The sequence below is a fragment of the Drosophila santomea genome, chromosome 3R, assembly GCF_016746245.2.
Source record: "Drosophila santomea strain STO CAGO 1482 chromosome 3R, Prin_Dsan_1.1, whole genome shotgun sequence".
Lineage (NCBI taxonomy): Eukaryota > Metazoa > Arthropoda > Insecta > Diptera > Drosophilidae > Drosophila > Drosophila santomea.
In genome coordinates, this window is record NC_053019.2 from 29,018,342 (window position 1) to 29,038,104 (window position 19,763).

The window sequence follows — 19,763 nt, forward strand, 5'->3', positions numbered from 1 at the left end:
GTAGTTTTACGCTTTTATTAATTTTTTTTTGACGTTTCTGGTGAAAGTACGGAGACAGAATGATTTATTTCTGCCCCGCATCCACGCATTTATTTGCCTGTGATTACACAGAGTGCAATATCTAGGTACAATTATTTTCGTTTTTGAATTTGTACATTGGTGGGGATGAGTGTGAGGGTTGGACAGGTGTGGTAAGTATACATGATTTGGTATTTTCTTACTTATAAACATTGCGTGGATGGTAACATTAACATATGGTTTTTGTTTGTTTACATTTTTAGAATTTCAGGCAATTTGCATAAGTCAATTTATTTGAGTTTAAAATTACTTTTATTTATATTTTCAGGTACCCCCGCCAGAAGGACGGAAGCACCGAGCCTCTTTTTTTTTTTTTGACGTTTCTGGTGAAAGTACGGAGACAGAATGATTTATTTCTGCCCCGCATCCACGCATTTATTTGCCTGTGATTACACAGAGTGCAATATCTAGGTACAATTATTTTCGTTTTTGAATTTGTACATTGGTGGGGATGAGTGTGAGGGTTGGACAGGTGTGGTAAGTATACATGATTTGGTATTTTCTTAATTATAAACATTGCGTGGATGGTAACATTAACATATGGTTTTTGTTTGTTTACATTTTTAGAATTTCAGGCAATTTGCATAAGTCAATTTATTTGAGTTTAAAATTACTTTTATTTATATTTTCAGGTACCCCCGCCAGAAGGACGGAAGCACCGAGCCTCAGGAGTCTTTGCCGATGGGGAATGGGAGCTGTTTGTCCCAGTTGTTTGCAGCTGCAGGCTGCGCGCAACTTTCGAATTTGAGTTGGGCCAGCGTTTCTGGTAAGTAGAGTTAATGGTGGGATTTTTGCTGTCAAATGTGGTACTTTTTACCACCACAGCGGCCGTTAATTTTGCTTTTGAGTTTTCATTTTAGTTTCAGCAGTTTCACCAGTCGTCAGAGTTTCTTTTTTGTGTGCAGATCCCGCGCCGCCGTCAATTTAGATTTCCTTGGGTCCGCTGGCAACACTTGGCGATGGAGTCTGCTTATTTTGGGCAGAGAAAACATCGCTTTCGGTGGAGTCTGTTGTTGCCAGCAGCACCGCGTCTCTCAGTTAGTTTGCAGGAGGCTGCCAACCCGCCCATGGGTCTCATCGCCAGCCGTCAAAGGTCCAAAGCGCAGTGGATTCCCGCGCCGCCGTCTTATTCCAAGGTCCAGGGAGTTGCTGCATTTCAGCTGGAGTTCTTCATTGCGTAGTGGATTCCCGCGCCGCCGTCTTATGCCAGGGTCCAGGGAGTTGCTGCGCTTCAGCTGGAGTTCATCAAGGTATCGGCGAGAGCGTCGTCATTTCTTTGGAGTCACCAGGGTCGTCGCTTCTGTGGGTCGTCTCGCCAGGGAAAGGAAGCATTTTATGGACGCCTGGCCAAGATGCTTTGCTTTGGGCCGTCGCTCGTAAATGTCCATGGAATTGGATGCAGAAGATTGGATTAGATAAGTATATCTATGTGTTTAGTTTTGTTTTGTCTGATTTTAGTTTTTGTCTTTTCTTTTGCAGGTCCAAATTGTCCAGGATTTTTCAAATTTGTCCGGTGGGATTTGTGAAGGAAAACATTGACTTCGTATATGTCAGTAGGTTTGTATATGCATTTAGTTTTCTGTTGTTATTAATTTATTTTGTACTTTTTCAGGGATATTTCAGGGATCGATTTTATGGTCACGATATTGACCTTTTGCCGGGTCGGCAGCGCCGCACCCAGGATACAGGAGGACGAGGGGGCATTCCAACATGGAAACGGCATTTAAACATTATACGTTTTTAATGTTTTAGGTGCAAAAATAATCATTTTCCTTGCGCCGAGTCGGGAAGTAGTAAGTTGCGTAGTTTACGCTTTTATTAATTTATTTTGTTCTTTTTCAGGGATATTTTAGTATACTGTTGCTACCAGGAAAAAGTCGAATTCGAGGGTCACGATTTTGACCTTTTGCCGGGTCAGCAGCGCCGCACTTAGGACTCGGAAGGACGAGGGGGCATCCCAGTATGGAAACGGCATCAAAACATTATACGTTTTGTATGTTTTGGATGCAAAAATCGTCGTTTTCCATTTCACCGGGTCGGGAAATGGTAAGTTGCGTAGCTTTGTGTTTTTATAAATTTGTTTTATAAATTGTTTTGTAATTTTTCAGGGACTTTGTCTGTATACCGTTGCTGCCAGAAAATGTCGAATTCAAGGGTCGCGAAATTGACCCTTTGTCAGGCCAGCAGCGCCGCACCTAGGGTTCAGAAGGACAAAGGGGCACCCCGATATGGAGACGGCATCTAAACATTATAGGTTTTTAATGTTTTAGGTGCCAAATACTTCATTTTCCGTTGCGCCTAGTAGGGAAGTAGTAGGTTGCGTAGTTTTATGCTTTTATTAATTTGTTATTCTTTTTCAGGGACATTGTCAGTATAATCAACGCTACCAGGAAAAATTTGAATTTAAGGGTCGCGATTTTGACCTTTTGCCGGGTCGGCAGCGCCGCGCCAAGGTTCAATAAAATCGAGGGAGCTTCTTGACATAGGGACGGCATCAAAACATTGTGAATTTTTATATATATTATTATATAGTACTCTGTTTTATGTTTTGATTAAATTATTTCAATCTTTAACAAAGATTTTGTCATTATTGCATTTCTGTGGGAAAAAAGTCAAATTCAAGGGTTACGATTTCGACCTTTTGCCGGGTCGGCAGCACCACGCCTAGGGTCTGTAAAAACGTGGGGGAATCCCAATAAGGAGACTGCGTCAAAACATTGTATGTTTTTTGTGTTCTAAATGCCAAAAAATTAGTTTTTTAATTACGCCAAGTTGGGTCGTCCTTTGCCGTCCAGTATAGCTTTCGTAGAGATTTCAGCTGTTATTTCAGGACATTGTTTCTGGGCATTTCAAAGGATCTGCAGCAAAAAATTCAGAAAAGTGACGTTTTGCATACGCTGCTGCAATGAGTCGACTTAAATTCATCATGTTTATGCCGCGCGTTGATCCTTCTCCTGTCCATCTACTTCCAGATTCATCTGTGCGGGTCCTAGTGGGTGGCATCCTTCACGTCTTCTTCGTAGGGGTCAGCAGGAATACATCGTCAAGAGGTTTTAGTCCGGATTGCTTGCTGGTGGGTGTCGTTTTAATATTTTATATATTATTATATATAGTTATTTCCTTGTTTACAGGTTGTCAAGAGGGAGATTTGGCGAGTTTCTGCCACTAGGACATAGTTGCTAAAAACGCCGTCGGAGTCTTTTTCTTTTCAGTCTTTTAACAGTTTTGTTTTAATTACAGTTACATCGACGTTTCCATGTCTGGGTCATTTTGTCTTCCTTGTATAATTAAAGCCATTAAAATATCAATCTTCTTTTCCAAATTGTCGACTCTATTTGCTAGTTTAATGACTGGGTCGTCGGGGTGACTATTTTTCGGAAGAGTGTTGGTATTTTGGGGTGAGGGCGTTGTCTCCTTCACAATCCTTGGCTTCAGGTTTGCCATAGCAGCTCTACTCGTTGTCGGGGGGCTGTCGTGATTTCCCTGTTTGCGCTCCATTTTTTTTTCTACATTTTTCTGTTCCTTATGCACATTTTGATCATTTCGAAGCCTGTTCTGGAATTTTTCCAGATGTCTTTGCGCTGAGTTTCTAGTCATGTTTGGGGCCTTGACCTTGGCCCTGCCATTTGTGGAGGACTTGTTTGCATTCCGGCGCCATTTATTTAGGCGTTTTTGGATGGCAGCTTCATGTGAAGAAAAGTGTGGTAGATTTGGTCTACTATCCTTCACATTTTGCCGGAACGGGTTCATTTTTTTTTTGACGTTTCTGGTGAAAGTACGGAGACAGAATGATTTATTTCTGCCCCGCATCCACGCATTTATTTGCCTGTGATTACACAGAGTGCAATATCTAGGTACAATTATTTTCGTTTTTGAGTTTGTACATTTGTGGGGATGAGTGTGAGGGTTGGACAGGTGTGGTAAGTATACATGTGTTGGTATTTTCTTACTTATAAACATTGCGTGGATGGTAACATTAACATATGGTTTTTAGTTTGTTTACATTTTGGTTTGTTTACATTTTGAAGTTCCAATTTACATTATTCAATTTAATTAAGTATAATATTAGTTTTATTTCTTTTTTCAGATGCCCCCGCCAGAGGGACGGAAGCATCGAACCTCGGGAGTCATTGCCGGTGGGGAATGGGAGTTTCTTTGTCCCAGTTTTTTGCAGCCGCAGGCTGCGCGCGAAATTCGAAATTTCGAGTTGGGCCAGCATTTCTGGTAAGTAGTATTCATGGTGGAATTTTTGCCGGCTGTCAAATGTGGTACTTTTTACCACTACAGCGGCCGTTATTTTGCGTTTGAGTTTTCATTTTAGTTACAGCAGTTTCACCAGTCGTCAGATTTTATTTTCGTGTGAAGATCCCGCGCCGCCGTCAATTTAGATTTCTTTGGGTCCGCTGGCAACATTTGGCGATGGAGTCTGCTTATTTTGGGCAGAGAAAACATCGCTTTCGTGGAGTTTGTTGTTGCCAGCAGCACCGCGTCTGCCAGGTAAATTGCAGGAGGCCGCCAACCCGCCCATGGGTCTCATCGCCAGCCGTCAAAAGGTCCAAAGCGCAGTGGATTCCCGCGCCGCCGTCTTGTTCCAAGGTCCAGGGAGTTGCTGCATTTCAGCTGGAGTTCTTCAATGCGCAGTGGATTCCCGCGCCGCCGTCTTATTCCAGGGTCAGGGAAGTTGCTGCATTTCAGCTGGAGTTCAACAGGGTAACGGCGAGAAAGTCGTCATTGGTTTGGAGTCACCAGGGCCGTCGCTTCTGTGGGTCATCTCGCCAGGGAAAAGGAAGCATCTTATGGTCGCCGGGCCAAGATGCTTTGCTTTGGGCCGTCGCTCGTAAAAGTCCATGGAATTGGATGCAGAAAATTGGATTAGATAAGTATATCTATGTGTTTAGTTTTGTTTTGTCTGATTTTAGTTTTTGTCTTTTCTTTTTCAGGTCCAGATTGTCCAGGATTTTTCAGATTTGTCCGGTGGGATTTGGGAAGGGAGACATTGCCATGGATTTATGATAATCATCGTTTGGGAGGTTCGTATATGTCAGTAGGTTTGTTTATACATTTAGTTTTCTGATGTAGTTAATTTATTTTGTTCTTTTTCAGGGATTTTGTCTGTATACCGTTGCTGCCCGGAAAAAGTCGAATTTAAGGGTCACGATATTGACCTCTTGCCGGGTCGGCAGCGCCGCTCCCAGGATACAGGAGGACGAGGGGGCATTCCAACATGGAAACGGCATTAAAACATTTTACGTTTTTTAATGTTTTAGGTGCAAAAAATAATCATTTTCCTTGCGCCGAGTCGGGAAGTAGTAAGTTGCGTAGTTTACGCTTTTATTAATTTATTTTGTACTTTTTCAGGGATATTTTAGTATACTGTTGCTACCAGGAAAAAGTCGAATTCGAGGGTCACGATTTTGACCTTTTGCCGGGTCAGCAGCGCCGCACTTAGGACTCGGAAGGACGAGGGGGCATCCCAGTATGGAAACGGCATCAAAACATTATACGTTTTGTATGTTTTGGATGCAAAAATCGTCGTTTTCCATTTCACTGGGTCGGGAAATGGTAAGTTGCGTAGCTTTGTGTTTTTATAAATTTGTTTTATAAATTGTTTTGTAATTTTTCAGGGACTTTGTCTGTATACCGTTGCTGCCAGAAAATGTCGAATTCAAGGGTCGCGAAATTGACCCTTTGTCAGGCCAGCAGCGCCGCACCTAGGGTTCAGAAGGACAAAGGGGCACCCCGATATGGAGACGGCATCTAAACATTATAGGTTTTTAATGTTTTAGGTGCCAAATACTTCATTTTCCGTTGCGCCTAGTAGGGAAGTAGTAGGTTGCGTAGTTTTATGCTTTTATTAATTTGTTATTCTTTTTCAGGGACATTGTCAGTATAATCAACGCTACCAGGAAAAATTTGAATTTAAGGGTCGCGATTTTGACCTTTTGCCGGGTCGGCAGCGCCGCGCCAAGGGTCAATAAAATCGAGGGAGCTTCTTGACATAGGGACGGCATCAAAACATTGTGAATTTTTATATATATTATTATATAGTACTCTGTTTTATGTTTTGATTAAATTATTTCAATCTTTAACAAAGATTTTGTCATTATTGCATTTCTGTGGGAAAAAAGTCAAATTCAAGGGTTACGATTTCGACCTTTTGCCGGGTCGGCAGCACCACGCCTAGGGTCTGTAAAAACGTGGGGGAATCCCAATAAGGAGACTGCGTCAAAACATTGTATGTTTTTTGTGTTCTAAATGCCAAAAAATTAGTTTTTTTTAATTACGCCAAGTTGGGTCGTCCTTTGCCGTCCAGTATGGCTTTCGTAGAGATTTCAGCTGTTATTTCAGGACATTGTTTCTGGGCATTTCAAAGGATCTGCAGCAAAAAATTCAGAAAAGTGACGTTTTGCATACGCTGCTGCAATGAGTCGACTTAAATTCATCATGTTTATGCCGCGCGTTGATCCTTCTCCTGTCCATCTACTTCCAGATTCATCTGTGCGGGTCCTAGTGGGTGGCATCCTTCACGTCTTCTTCGTAGGGGTCAGCAGGAATACATCGTCAAGAGGTTTTAGTCCGGATTGCTTGCTGGTGAGTGTCGTTTTAATATTTTATATATTATTATATATAGTTATTTCCTTGTTTACAGATTGTCAAGAAGGAGATTTGGCGAGTTTCTGCCACTAGGACATAGTTGCTAAAAACGCCGTCGGAGTCTTTTTCTTTTCAGTCTTTTAACAGTTTTGTTTTAATTACAGTTACATCGACGTTTCCATGTCTGGGTCATTTTGTCTTCCTTGTATAATTAAAGCCATTAAAATATCAATCTTCTTTTCCAAATTGTCGACTCTATTTGCTAGTTTAATGACTGGGTCGTCGGGGTGACTATTTTTCGGAAGAGTGTTGGTATTTTGGGGTGAGGGCGTTGTCTCCTTCACAATCCTTGGCTTCAGGTTTGCCATAGCAGCTCTACTCGTTGTCGGGGGGCTGTCGTGATTTCCCTGTTTGCGCTCCATTTTTTTTTCTACATTTTTCTGTTCCTTATGCACATTTTGATCATTTCGAAGCCTGTTCTGGAATTTTTCCAGATGTCTTTGCGCTGAGTTTCTAGTCATGTTTGGGGCCTTGACCTTGGCCCTGCCATTTGTGGAGGACTTGTTTGCATTCCGGCGCCATTTATTTAGGCGTTTTTGGATGGCAGCTTCATGTGAAGAAAAGTGTGGTAGATTTGGTCTACTATCCTTCACATTTTGCCGGAACGGGTTCATTGCAGACTTCCTGGCGGCTTCCTTTCGGGCTTCGGCCATTTCGGTACTATAAGGTAGTCGGGGGGTCTTGTTGAAAAGGGGGGGGGGGGCTGACGTTCGTTATTGTTGCTTTTTGCGTCCATTATTGTCCTAATTTTGTGAAAATCTATTCTATTAACTGCTAATTTTTGCTTCTCTGCCTTATAGGCAGGGCACCCCTTATATGCGCTGATGTGGTTTCCTTGGCAGTTTGAACAGGTGGCGGGGGTTGATCTTGGCTTAGTGCACTCACTAGACCAATGCTGGCCAGCGCACTTCATGCACCTTGGGGGCTTCATACATGTGTTCCTAGCATGCCTGAAGCCCTGGCACCTGAAACACTGGACCGGTTCCCTCGTCCTGTTTTTCCTTTCTATTTCCACTTTTTGTCCGCCAAGCTGTTTGATGGAGAGGATCCGAAGGTGGCTTCCGTCCACGGCCGAGACAATTTCTATCTCATGCATCCGCATCGGGCCACCAGTTGCAGGATTTGTCATGTTCCTTGTGAACTTAGTCTGGAGGCCGAGCTTCTGCAGCTCGCTAGTGATCCACGAGCAAGGGGTAGAGGGGTGCAGGTGACGAATAACAACTCTGAAACCCCTTTCAGATTTATTCTGGTTTGAATAGAATGGGATACCACTTTTAGCTAGTATGTCTTTAATTGTTCTATGTGCAGTCAAGTCTTTCGCCTGAATAGTTACACCGTTTCCTATAGACGTTTTTGTTGTAAAACTGTCTACCCCTGCTGAGTAATTTAGCTTTTCCAGTAGTGGCACAATTTCCCTAACATTTTCTATATGAATAGGGGGGGGCCCTGCGGCTCTGTGGCACTATTTGCCACGGGGGCAGTTCGGTAGCCGAATTTTTAGGGGGAGGGGGGGCAATTTCAGTTTGCGCCGGTGCGCTGCGTGCAGAGGCCTTTTCACTCTCGACTGGGTGGCGGGGGGCTTTTATTTCCTCGACAATACTTTTGGCCGCCTTACTTTTAAAGATGGGGGTGGCTAGGGGGGGAAAGGGTTTGGGGTCGCAAAATTGGTGGGCACACATGCTTTTTTATTGGGCGTTTTATAGCTAAAGCTATCCATGTCCATGTTGGTATTTGGGCGCTTGCCCGGGGTTTTCGTAATTGGTGCCGGATCAGAGGATGCCACAATTCCTGGACCGGTTCCGGCCACCACTTCCGAAAAACTCATAGGCAGTGCGTTCGTGCTATTGGGGGGTGAATTAAAAAGGTCCCGCTTGGCTGCAGGCCGGTTGAGGGTTCTGGATGCAGATGTGTTACCCATAGAGTGAGTAGTGGTGACTTTGGAATTTAAATTAGCCTGAACAGGGGAACACAAAGAAGCGCCTTTCAGTTGGGGGGAGATGCTTTTCTTTTTTGTAGTTTCCGCGAGAATGGTGGGTTTCTTTTTTAAGCTTAGTTTGGAATTGTCAGGTTTAGGATACAAGTTTTGGAAAAAAGTATTGCGAGTTATAAATTTATGTTGTGTTTCACCTTGGTTGTGGTCCCTGCTATTGGCATATATATTGGCTAGTTTATGTAGTGTGTCAGCATTTGCAAGCGCGGGACTTTTTGAGCGGCTGTTTGTGCTTATGTTAATAACCTTGCTTGTGTGTGTAGGTGAGAGAGAGTGAGGGGAAATGCTTTTAGAGCCAATTTTTGTAGATGTGCTGAGGTTTCTCTCCATGCTGTTGTCTTCATGTGTGGGGAAAGGGAAATTTCTAAGAGCGCCGCTCTTTTTGTCATCCGTGTTGGTATTAGTAATTTCAGCTGCATTGGTGTTGTGAGCTGTTGTCAATTTTTTCCCCCTATTTGTATGTGTGATAGAAAGAGGGGAAACCACTGGCCCATTTGAGACGCTACTTTTGGCGCCAGCTGTTTCTTTATTAGTATTAGTAAGGAAGAGCGGGTCTTTTTGGGCATTTTTGTTTTCTCTATTCTCTTTCCCCTTATATGTAAGTGAATTTATAATTTTTATAGCAGCCTCGGAAGGGTTTTTTAGACTGTTAATTGCAGAGTTGGAAGGCGATTTTTTCATGTTTATTATACTGATATTAAACTGAGAGTTGTTAGAATTATGGGACATGGGCGAGATTTCCAGGTAGAAAGGGGTATTTTGACTTTCTGGGCTCGAGAAAAGAGAGAGCGCCTCGTCATTTGAAGAGTCGTCAGAGAGTATTACATGGGCCATAATATCTGCTGACTATATGTAAAGGAACGATACTTTTTGTGGTATAAATACCCTGACTTTGGTTTTGGCGGGTCCTTTGGTACAATTCCTTTTCTTTGTTAGTCCTTCTTTGCCTCTTTTTTGCGTTCTTCCTTCTTTGCGACGTTAGTGTTCTTCTTTATGGCTCTTCTTTCTGGTTCCTCTTTATAGCTCCTCTTTATGGTTCTTCTTTATGGCTCCTCTTCTTTAATAAAATCTGCAGCTCGCTGAGTTTGTCGATTTGTCTCAAAGTATTTCACCGGAAAAAACCGAATTTATATGCTTTTTAATATGTTTATTTTAATTGTTTATTTTAATTGTTTGTCGTATTGTTTCTGTATAAATTTTACGGCCGGGAATTTTTTGTCTTTTCACTTGTGGAGATTTTCACTTAAATGTCCCGTTTATTTTTCGTTTGCTTTGTACTTTCGATTGTATTTTAAATTGTAATTGTTATAAACAATTTTAGGCAATTTAAAATATTTTTTATTAACTTTGCTATTTGAACTTTGCTTTTGTCTTTTCACTTGTGGAGATTTTCACTTAATTGTCCCGTTTATTTTTCGTTTGCTTTGTACTTTCGATTGTATTTTAAATTGTAATTGTTATAAACAATTTTAGGCAATTTAAAATATTTTTTATTAACTTTGCTATTTGAACTTTGCTTTTTTTTTTTTGACGTTTCTGGTGAAAGTACGGAGATTTTTTTTTTTTTGACGTTTCTGGTGAAAGTACGGAGACAGAATGATTTATTTCTGCCCCGCATCCACGCATTTATTTGCCTGTGATTACACAGAGTGCAATATCTAGGTACAATTATTTTCGTTTTTGAATTTGTACATTTGTGGGGATGAGTGTGGGGGTTGGACAGGTGTGGTAAGTATACATGGTTTGGTATTTTCTTACTTATAAACATTGCGTGGATGGTAACATTAACATATGGTTTTTGTTTGTTTACATTTTAAAGGTTTAGGAATTTTGCATTTGTCAGTTAATTTAAGTTTTAAAATTTGTATTGTTTCTATTTTCAGATGCCCCCGCCAGAAGGACGGAAGCATCGAGCCTCGGGAGTCATTGCCGGTGGGGAAAGGGAGTTGTTTGTCCCAGTTATTTGGAGCCGCAGGCTGCGCGCCAATTTAAAAAGAGTTGGGCCAGCGTTTCTGGTATGTATTCATGGTGTAAATTTAAGCCGGCTGTCAAATGTGGTACTTTTTACCACCACAGCGGCCGTTATTTTGCGTTTGAGTATTCATTTTTGTTACAGCAATTTCACCAGTCGTCAGTGTTTTTATTTTCGTGTTTAGATCCCGCGCCGCCGTCAATTTAGGTTTAGTTTGCAGGAGGCTGCCAACCCGCCCATGGGTCTCATCTCCAGCCGTCAAATGGTCCAAAGCGCAGTGGATTCCCGCGCCGCCGTCTTATTCCTAGGTCCAGGGAGTTGCTGCATTTCAGCTGGAGTTCTTCAATGCGTAGTGGATTCCCGCGTCGCCGTTTTAATCCGGGGTCCAGGGAGTTGCTGCACATCAGCTGGAGTTCATCAATGTGTCGGCGAGAGCGTCGTCATTGCTTTGGAGTCACCAGGGTCGTCGCTTCTGTGGGTCGTCTCGCCAGGGCAAGGAGGCATCTTATGGACGCCGGGCCAAGATGCTTTGCTTTGGGCCGACGCTCGTAAATGTCCATGGAATTGGATGCAGAAAATTGGATTAGATAAGTATATCTATGTGTTTAGTTTTGTTTTGTCTGATTTTAGTTTTTGTCTTTTCTTTTGCAGGTCCAGATTGTCCAGGATTTTAAATTTGTCCAGTGGGATTTGGAAAGGAAAGCGATGCCATGGATTTATAAGAAGCATCGTTGGGGAGGTTCATGTATGTCGGTAGGTTTGTATATACATTTAGTGTTCTGTTGATGTTAGTTAATTTTGTACTTTTTCAGGGATATTTTCATTATACCACTACTATTATAAAGAGGTCGAATTTGAGGGTCACCATTTTGGCCTTTTGCCGGGCCGGCAGCGCCACACCCAGAATTCAGAAGGGCGAGGGGGCATTCCGACATGGAAACGGCATCAAAACATTATACGTTTTTAATGTTTTAGGTGCCAAAGACATCGTATTTTGTTGCGTCTAGTAGGTAAGTTGTAGATTTCGTCGTTTTATGCTTTTATTGATTTGTTATTCTTTTTCAGGGATATTGTAGTTGCTACCGGGAAAAAAGTTGAATTCAGGGGTCACGATTTTGACCTTTTGCCGGGTCGGCAGCGCCGCACCAAGGGTCAATAAAATCGAGGGTGCTTCTTGACATGGGGACGGCATCGAAACTTTGTGCATTTTTATATATATTATTATATATTACACTGTTATGTGTTTTGATTAAATTATTACAATCTTTAACGGAGATTTCGTCAATATTGCATTTCTGAGGGAAAAAAGTCAGTTTTAGAGGTTTCTATTTCGACCTTTTTTTTTTTGACGTTTCTGGTGAAAGTACGGAGACAGAATGATTTATTTCTGCCCCGCATCCACGCATTTATTTGCCTGTGATTACACAGAGTGCAATATCTAGGTACAATTATTTTCGTTTTTGAATTTGTACATTTGTGGGGATGAGTGTGAGGGTTGGACAGGTGTGGTAAGTATACATGGTTTGGTATTTTCTTACTTATAAACATTGCGTGGATGGTAACATTAACATATGGTTTTTGTTTGTTTACATTTTAAAGGTTTAGAAATTTGCATTTGTCAATTAATTTAAATTTTAAAATTTGTATTGTTTCTATTTTCAGATGCCCCCGCCAGAAGGACGGAAGCATCGAGCCTCAGGAGTCATTGCCGGTGGGGAAAGGGAGTTGTTTGTCCCAGTTATTTGGAGCCGCAGGCTGCGCGCCAATTTAAAAAAGAGTTGGGCCAGCGTTTCTGGTATGTATTTGTCGCAGATTTACTTTTAATTTCAAATATAACGACCGTTTTCTGCTACTTTGTGTTCGCCTCTTTCGTTTTGCATGTTCTTAGAACACGCATTTTCTACTTCGCAACAGCGTGGCAAATAACTGTTTCTGCCGAATGTAGTCTGGTCGCGGGCGTGAGCGAGAGGGAGAGAGATATATTCCCGCTAAGAACGGGACGAGCAAGGAATAGACAAAATTGCCAGTATGTGTGTTGGTATTAATGTATGTGGAGTGAAGTAAGTCTCCAAAGTGTGTTGGTATTGCGTGTAGACTCGGGTTCTACGCATTATTGCAACATTTGTTCTTCACATTAAGTTTTTGATCGCCGAAGAAGTTAGACATGCCTCGCTCCCGAATTAAACGCGCGGCCAGAAAACGTTACGCTGACGCGGTGGAAAGCGATGCAGGACACGAAAGTGATTGCGATTCGACATCAGAAGTGGGATCGCCTACTCCTACTTCCAATAGTGAAAATAATTTACAGACAATTTTGGAGTCGCAAAATCGCCATTTTTCTGAACTGTTAAAACAAGTGCAAAACTCACAAAGAGACCCAAAAAACTCAAATGCTGTCGTATTGCCAAAGTTTAATCCCGAACGCTCAGGCTCAGACGCTCAATCCTGGTGCTCAACGGTGGATTATATATTTTCCGAAAATCAACTGGACGGCAGCGCTCTTGTGATGACCCTCAGCAAGTCGCTGGAAGGGAGCGCGTCCCATTGGCTATCTCAGACGTGCTTCCCTGGCATAACATGGACTCAGTTCCGAGAATTATTTTTGCAACATTTTGCGGGAACAGAGACATTAGCTGCAGCGGTTATGAATCTGCTACAAGGATGCCCTACGGAAGGAGAGTGCCTGTCATTATACGGAAGCCGAATGGTTACTTCGCTTATGGCCAGGTGGAAGTCGCTGAGTGTGGAACAAATTGCAGTCTCCGTTGCGCTGGCACATGCAGCTGGAATTGACAGGCGTTTGAGGCGTTTAGTTTTTACCACCAATATCGACACTCGGAACGAATTACAACAAGAACTTAAAGCTTATTCGTTTGATGCTAGACCGAGCCAGCATTCCAACAATACATCAGCGCCGCCAGGAAAACGAGCTAAGCTCTATTCTCACATCAAGTGTCATAATTGCGGAAAAACCGGCCACAAAAAGGCGGAGTGTCGCTCAAAACCAGTGGCAGTTTATACCCAGCAACCCGGCCAACAACGCCCTGGTTACATGGGAGGAAGAGATCGGTCTTCTGTGACCTGCTACAAGTGCGGAAAAGATGGACACGTTTCTACTGTGTGTCCTGATCGTCAGGAGCGTTCGTCATCTAACAAAACCCATATCGTAAAAGAAGTCAACATCTGTACTGTCCTTGAGCCCGTTGGAACTGTATCGCAATCTGGTGAGTCGTTCCAATTCTGCTTCGATTCCGGAGCTGAATGCTCACTCATCAAAGAAGCCGCCTCGCAGAGACTATCCGGAACTAGAATAAGCAGCGTAGTCATTTTAAAGGGTATTGGTAGTAATACTGTTTGTAGCACTTTACAGATACTGGCAAATGTTATGATTAGTGAACGTTCATTTGAAATATTGTTTCATGTAGTGTTAAATGATTACATCAAGTATGACGCTCTGATTGGTCGAGATATTCTGAGCCAGGGAATCGGCGTGACAATTACATCAAAGGCCCTTACTATGTTTAACGAAAAATCTATATTACCCATTGAAGTTTCTGAATGCAATCCTGACTTGGCTAATGTTGACACCGACGTGCATGGATCTGATAGAGACCAATTGTTATCAATTTTGCAAGAGTATTCGGGTTCATTTATTAGTGGAATTCCACAAAGCCGTGTGTCTACAGGACAGCTAGAAATTCGCTTGATCGACCAAAATAAGACGGTTCAAAGACGCCCGTATAGGTTGAGTGTAGACGAAAAGGCAAAAGTTCGGCATCTAATTCAACAGCTGTTAGAATCAAACATTATAAGACCTAGTTATTCCCCCTTTGCGAGCCCTATGTTGCTTGTTCGAAAGAAAAATGGTACAGACCGCCTCTGTGTGGATTATAGGGAGCTTAATGCAAATACAGTCTCGGAGAAATATCCATTGCCGCTTATTTCAGATCAGATCGCTAGGCTGAGTGGTGCCAGGTTTTTCAGTTGTATAGACATGGCAAGCGGGTTTCACCAGATCCCAATTCACCCGAATTCAATTGAGCGGACGGCGTTCGTTACCCCAGAAGGCCAATTCGAATATTTAACTATGCCATTCGGACTCAAAAATGCCCCTGCTGTGTTCCAAAGAGCCATTAATCGTGCCTTAGGTGATCTTACCCACTCATACGCAATTGTCTACATGGATGACGTAATGATAGTTGCACATACAAAGGAAGAGGCGCTTGATAGGCTACGAGTAGTATTGCAAACACTCACTCAAGCAGGATTTTCTTTTAATATTGAAAAATGCTCGTTTCTTAAGTCTTGTGTAGAGTATTTGGGTTTTGAAGTTAGAGAAGGTGAGATTCGACCAAACCCTAGAAAAATTCAAGCCCTTGTTAATCTGCCACTTCCGCGGTCCATCACTCAGTTGAGACAATTTATCGGACTCGCCTCGTATTTTCGCCAATTTGTACCAAAGTTTTCACAACTGCTCAAACCTCTTTACGCTTTAACTTCAAAGAGCAAACCATTTGTGTGGGAATTGTAGCATGAGCAAATCCGGCAACAAGTAATATCTATTTTAACTAATGAACCTGTTCTCACTATATTTGACCCACAATTTGATATCGAGCTTCACACGGATGCTAGTGCCGATGGCTATGGCGCTATTTTGTTGCACCGAATTGAAAAGAAGCCTCGAGTTATCGAATATTTTAGCAAGATGACGTCATCAGCAGAATCGCGTTACCATTCATACGAACTGGAGACTCTTGCCGTATACAACTCCATAAAACACTTCCGTCATTACTTGCATGGCCGTTATTTTGTTGTGTTCACCGACTGCAATTCGCTTAAGGCCTCTTGTACAAAGATAGAGTTAACTCCCAGGGTTCATAGGTGGTGGTCGTACTTGCAATGTTTTGATTTTGATATAGAGTATAGACCTGGACAGCGTATGGCCCATGTTGACTTTCTGTCCCGGAATCCAGTTCCAGAAAGTGTTAGGAATTCAGCAGGTATAGTGGAAAAGCATATCAATCTGACAGAAATATCTGATGGTTGGTTGTTGGCCGAACAGCAAAGAGACGAAGAAACCGCTCTTATTGTGTCTAAATTACGTAATGATGAATTGCCCGGAGATTTGGCTAAAAGCTACGAACTACGGTCTGGGACTCTGTATAGGAAAATCCAAAGAAACGGAAAGTCTCGTTGTTTGCCTATAATCCCAAAGCCATTTAGGTGGTCTGCTGTCAACAATGTCCACGAGTCAATCATGCACCTTGGTTGGGAGAAAACTCTCGAGAAAATGTACGAGTTTTATTGGTTTGATAAAATGTCCAAATACGTTCGCAAATTTGTGGACAATTGCATTACTTGCAGGTTGTCAAAGCCCCCGTCTGGCAAAATACAAGCCGAACTGCATCCCATTCCTAAGATTGACATCCCATGGCATACAGTTCATGTCGATATTACCGGGAAACTTAGCGGCAAAAATGATCAGAAGGAATATATAATTGTGCTAATAGACGCATTTACCAAATTCGTCTTCTTATCCCATACCATAAAGCTAGATACTATAAGTTGCATTAAGGCAGTAAGGTCTTTAATATCGTTATTTGGTGTCCCTTCTCGATTGATCGCTGATCAAGGACGTAGTTTTGCTAGTTCAGGGTTTCGTGATTTCTGCTCTGCTCAGAAAATAGAGTTGCACTTAATCGCCACAGGTGCTAGTCGTTCCAATGGCCAAGTAGAACGAGTTATGAGTACTCTCAAATCCATGCTAACTGCGGTTGAAACTGGCCAGGGATCTTGGCAGGATTCTTTATGTGAAATTCAACTGGCTCTTAATAGCACGCCCAATAGAGTGACCAAAGTTAGCCCGTTAGAAATACTTATTGGCAAAGAAGCAAGGCCGTTTGGTCTAACACCTATCATAAATAATGAAAATACTGTCGATGTGGAAAAAGTTAGAGAAATAGCAAAACGTAACATGGAAAAAAATGCCAAAATTGATAAAGAAAGATTTGACAAGAATAAAGCTACTGTTGTGAGACACAAGGTTGGTGACCATGTCCTACTCAAAAATGAAGAGCGGCACCAGACCAAACTAGATCCTAAGTTTAGAGGCCCATTTTTGGTGTCCGAGGTACTACCAGGAGATAGATATAAGCTCAAAGCATTAAACAATAATAGAACTTATAAATATTCTCACGAATTTTTGCGAAGTATGCCTGAGAAGGGGATTACCACAGAATTAGAAGATGAAGGCGCAGAAAAAGACGCTGTGAATCAAGCCAGTGAGGGCTGTGATGAGGATCAAGCCAGTGAGGGCTGGGACCTTGAAATTGATTAAGATTTTGTAAACCTTCGGATCGATTCGGGAGACGACTTTCTCTTCAGATGGGTGCCCGAGTTAATGTGGTTCGCCATTTGATTGCAGATTAATTCGAATCCCGGAAACGATTGTTGGTGCTGGTTATTTGGCTGGCTTATAGACTGCGTCAACCGTGTGCCATGTATGTTGGCCGGTTTGTCGAGTTGTAAGCTGTGCTCTAGGCTAATAAGAGTATAGACTGGCCGGTTTGATGAACCGTGCGCTAGTGGAAGAAAGTAATGTAATGAACTAAGAATGTAAACGCTCTCAGAGAAGCACTATGAATATGGTATGTTCTGAATAAAAGTTGGTGGTAATCCGGATCTCATGGCTTAAAATTAAATGATAAAACTAAGAAATGAAACTTGGAAGAAATGTGTTAAGTTGCTTAAAGAATAAACAGAAAATAATAATGATGTAAATGAAATGAGAAAGGAAAATGCGTTATGAATTATTAACCCACGAGGACGTGTGTGAGGTCAGGAAGGCCGTGTCGCAGATTTACTTTTAATTTCAAATATAACGACCGTTTTCTGCTACTTTGTGTTCGCCTCTTTCGTTTTGCATGTTCTTAGAACACGCATTTTCTACTTCGCAACAGCGTGGCAAATAACTGTTTCTGCCGAATGTAGTCTGGTCGCGGGCGTGAGCGAGAGGGAGAGAGATATATTCCCGCTAAGAACGGGACGAGCAAGGAATAGACAAAATTGCCAGTATGTGTGTTGGTATTAATGTATGTGGAGTGAAGTAAGTCTCCAAAGTGTGTTGGTATTGCGTGTAGACTCGGGTTCTATGCATTATTGCAACATTTGTTCTTCACATTAAGTTTTTGATCGCCGAAGAAGTTAGACATGCCTCGCTCCCGAATTAAACGCGCGGCCAGAAAACGTTACGCTGACGCGGTGGAAAGCGATGCAGGACACGAAAGTGATTGCGATTCGACATATTCATGGTGTAAATTTTAAGCCGGCTGTCAAATGTGGTACTTTTTACCACCGTTACCGGCCGTTATTTTGCGTTTGAGTATTCATTTTTGTTACAGCAATTTCACCAGTCGTCAGTGTTTTTATTTTCGTGTTTAGATCCCGCGCCGCCGTCAATTTAGGTTTAAGTTTGCAGGAGGCTGCCAACCCGCCCATGGGTCTCATCTCCAGCCGTCAAATGGTCCAAAGCGCGGTGGATTCCCGCGCCGCCGTCTTATTCCTAGGTCCAGGGAGTTGCTGCATTTCAGCTGGAGTTCTTCAATGCGTAGTGGATTCCCGCGTCGCTGTTTTATTCCAGGGTCCAGGGAGTTTCTGCACTTCAGCTGGAGTTCATCAATGTGTCGGCGAGAGCGTCGTCATTGCTTTGGAGTCACCAGGGTCGTCGCTTCTGTGGGTCGTCTCGCCAGGGAAAGGAGGCATCTTATGGACGCCGGGCCAAGATGCTTTGCTTTGGGCCGACGCTCGTAAATGTCCATGGAATTGGATGCAGAAAATTGGATTAGATAAGTATATCTATGTGTTTAGTTTTGTTTTGTCTGATTTTAGTTTTTGTCTTTTCTTTTTCAGGTCCAGATTGTCCAGGATTTTTCAGATTTGTCCGGTGGGATTTGGGAAGGAAACATTGCCATGGATTTATGATAATCATCGTTTGGGAGGTTCGTATGTGTCAGTAGGTTTGTATATACATTTAATTTTCTGATGTAGTTAATTTATTTTGTTCTTTTTCAGGGATTTTGTCTGTATATCGTTGCTGCCCGGAAAAAGTCGAATTTAAGGGTCACGATATTGACCTCTTGCCGGGTCGGCAGCGCCGCTCCCAGGATACAGGAGGACGAGGGGGCATTCCAACATGGAAACGGCATTAAAACATTTTACGTTTTTAATGTTTTAGGTGCAAAAAAAAAAAAAAAATAATCATTGTCCTTGCGCCGAGTCGGGAAGTAGTAAGTTGCGTAGTTTACGCTTTTATTAATTTATTTTGTTCTTTTTCAGGGATATTTTAGTATACTGTTGCTACCAGGAAAAAGTCGAATTCGAGGGTCACGATTTTGACCTTTTGCCGGGTCAGCAGCGCCGCACTTAGGACTCGGAAGGACGAGGGGGCATCCCAGTATGGAAACGGCATCAAAACATTATACGTTTTGTATGTTTTGGATGCAAAAATCGTCGTTTTCCATTTCACTGGGTCGGGAAATGGTAAGTTGCGTAGCTTTGTGTTTTTATAAATTTGTTTTATAAATTGTTTTGTAATTTTTCAGGGACTTTGTCTGTATACCGTTGCTGCCAGAAAATGTCGAATTCAAGGGTCGCGAAATTGACCCTTTGTCAGGCCAGCAGCGCCGCACCTAGGGTTCAGAAGGACAAAGGGGCACCCCGATATGGAGACGGCATCTAAACATTATAGGTTTTTAATGTTTTAGGTGCCAAATACTTCATTTTCCGTTGCGCCTAGTAGGGAAGTAGTAGGTTGCGTAGTTTTATGCTTTTATTAATTTGTTATTCTTTTTCAGGGACATTGTCAGTATAATCAACGCTACCAGGAAAAATTTGAATTTAAGGGTCGCGATTTTGACCTTTTGCCGGGTCGGCAGCGCCGCGCCAAGGGTCAATAAAATCGAGGGAGCTTCTTGACATAGGGACGGCATCAAAACATTGTGAATTTTTATATATATTATTATATAGTACTCTGTTTTATGTTTTGATTAAATTATTTCAATCTTTAACAAA

The 19,763-nt window shown here is 42.3% G+C and overlaps 1 long non-coding RNA gene across 1 annotated transcript; it reads left to right on the plus strand.

The window, feature by feature from the left end:
- The first annotated feature begins 11,247 nt into the window (after positions 1-11,247).
- Positions 11,248-12,014, plus strand: LOC122756526. Its single transcript, XR_006356509.1, has 3 exons — positions 11,248-11,447; positions 11,507-11,704; positions 11,760-12,014. It is a non-coding gene; the product is annotated as an uncharacterized LOC122756526 (long non-coding RNA).
- The last annotated feature ends 7,749 nt before the right edge of the window (positions 12,015-19,763 follow it).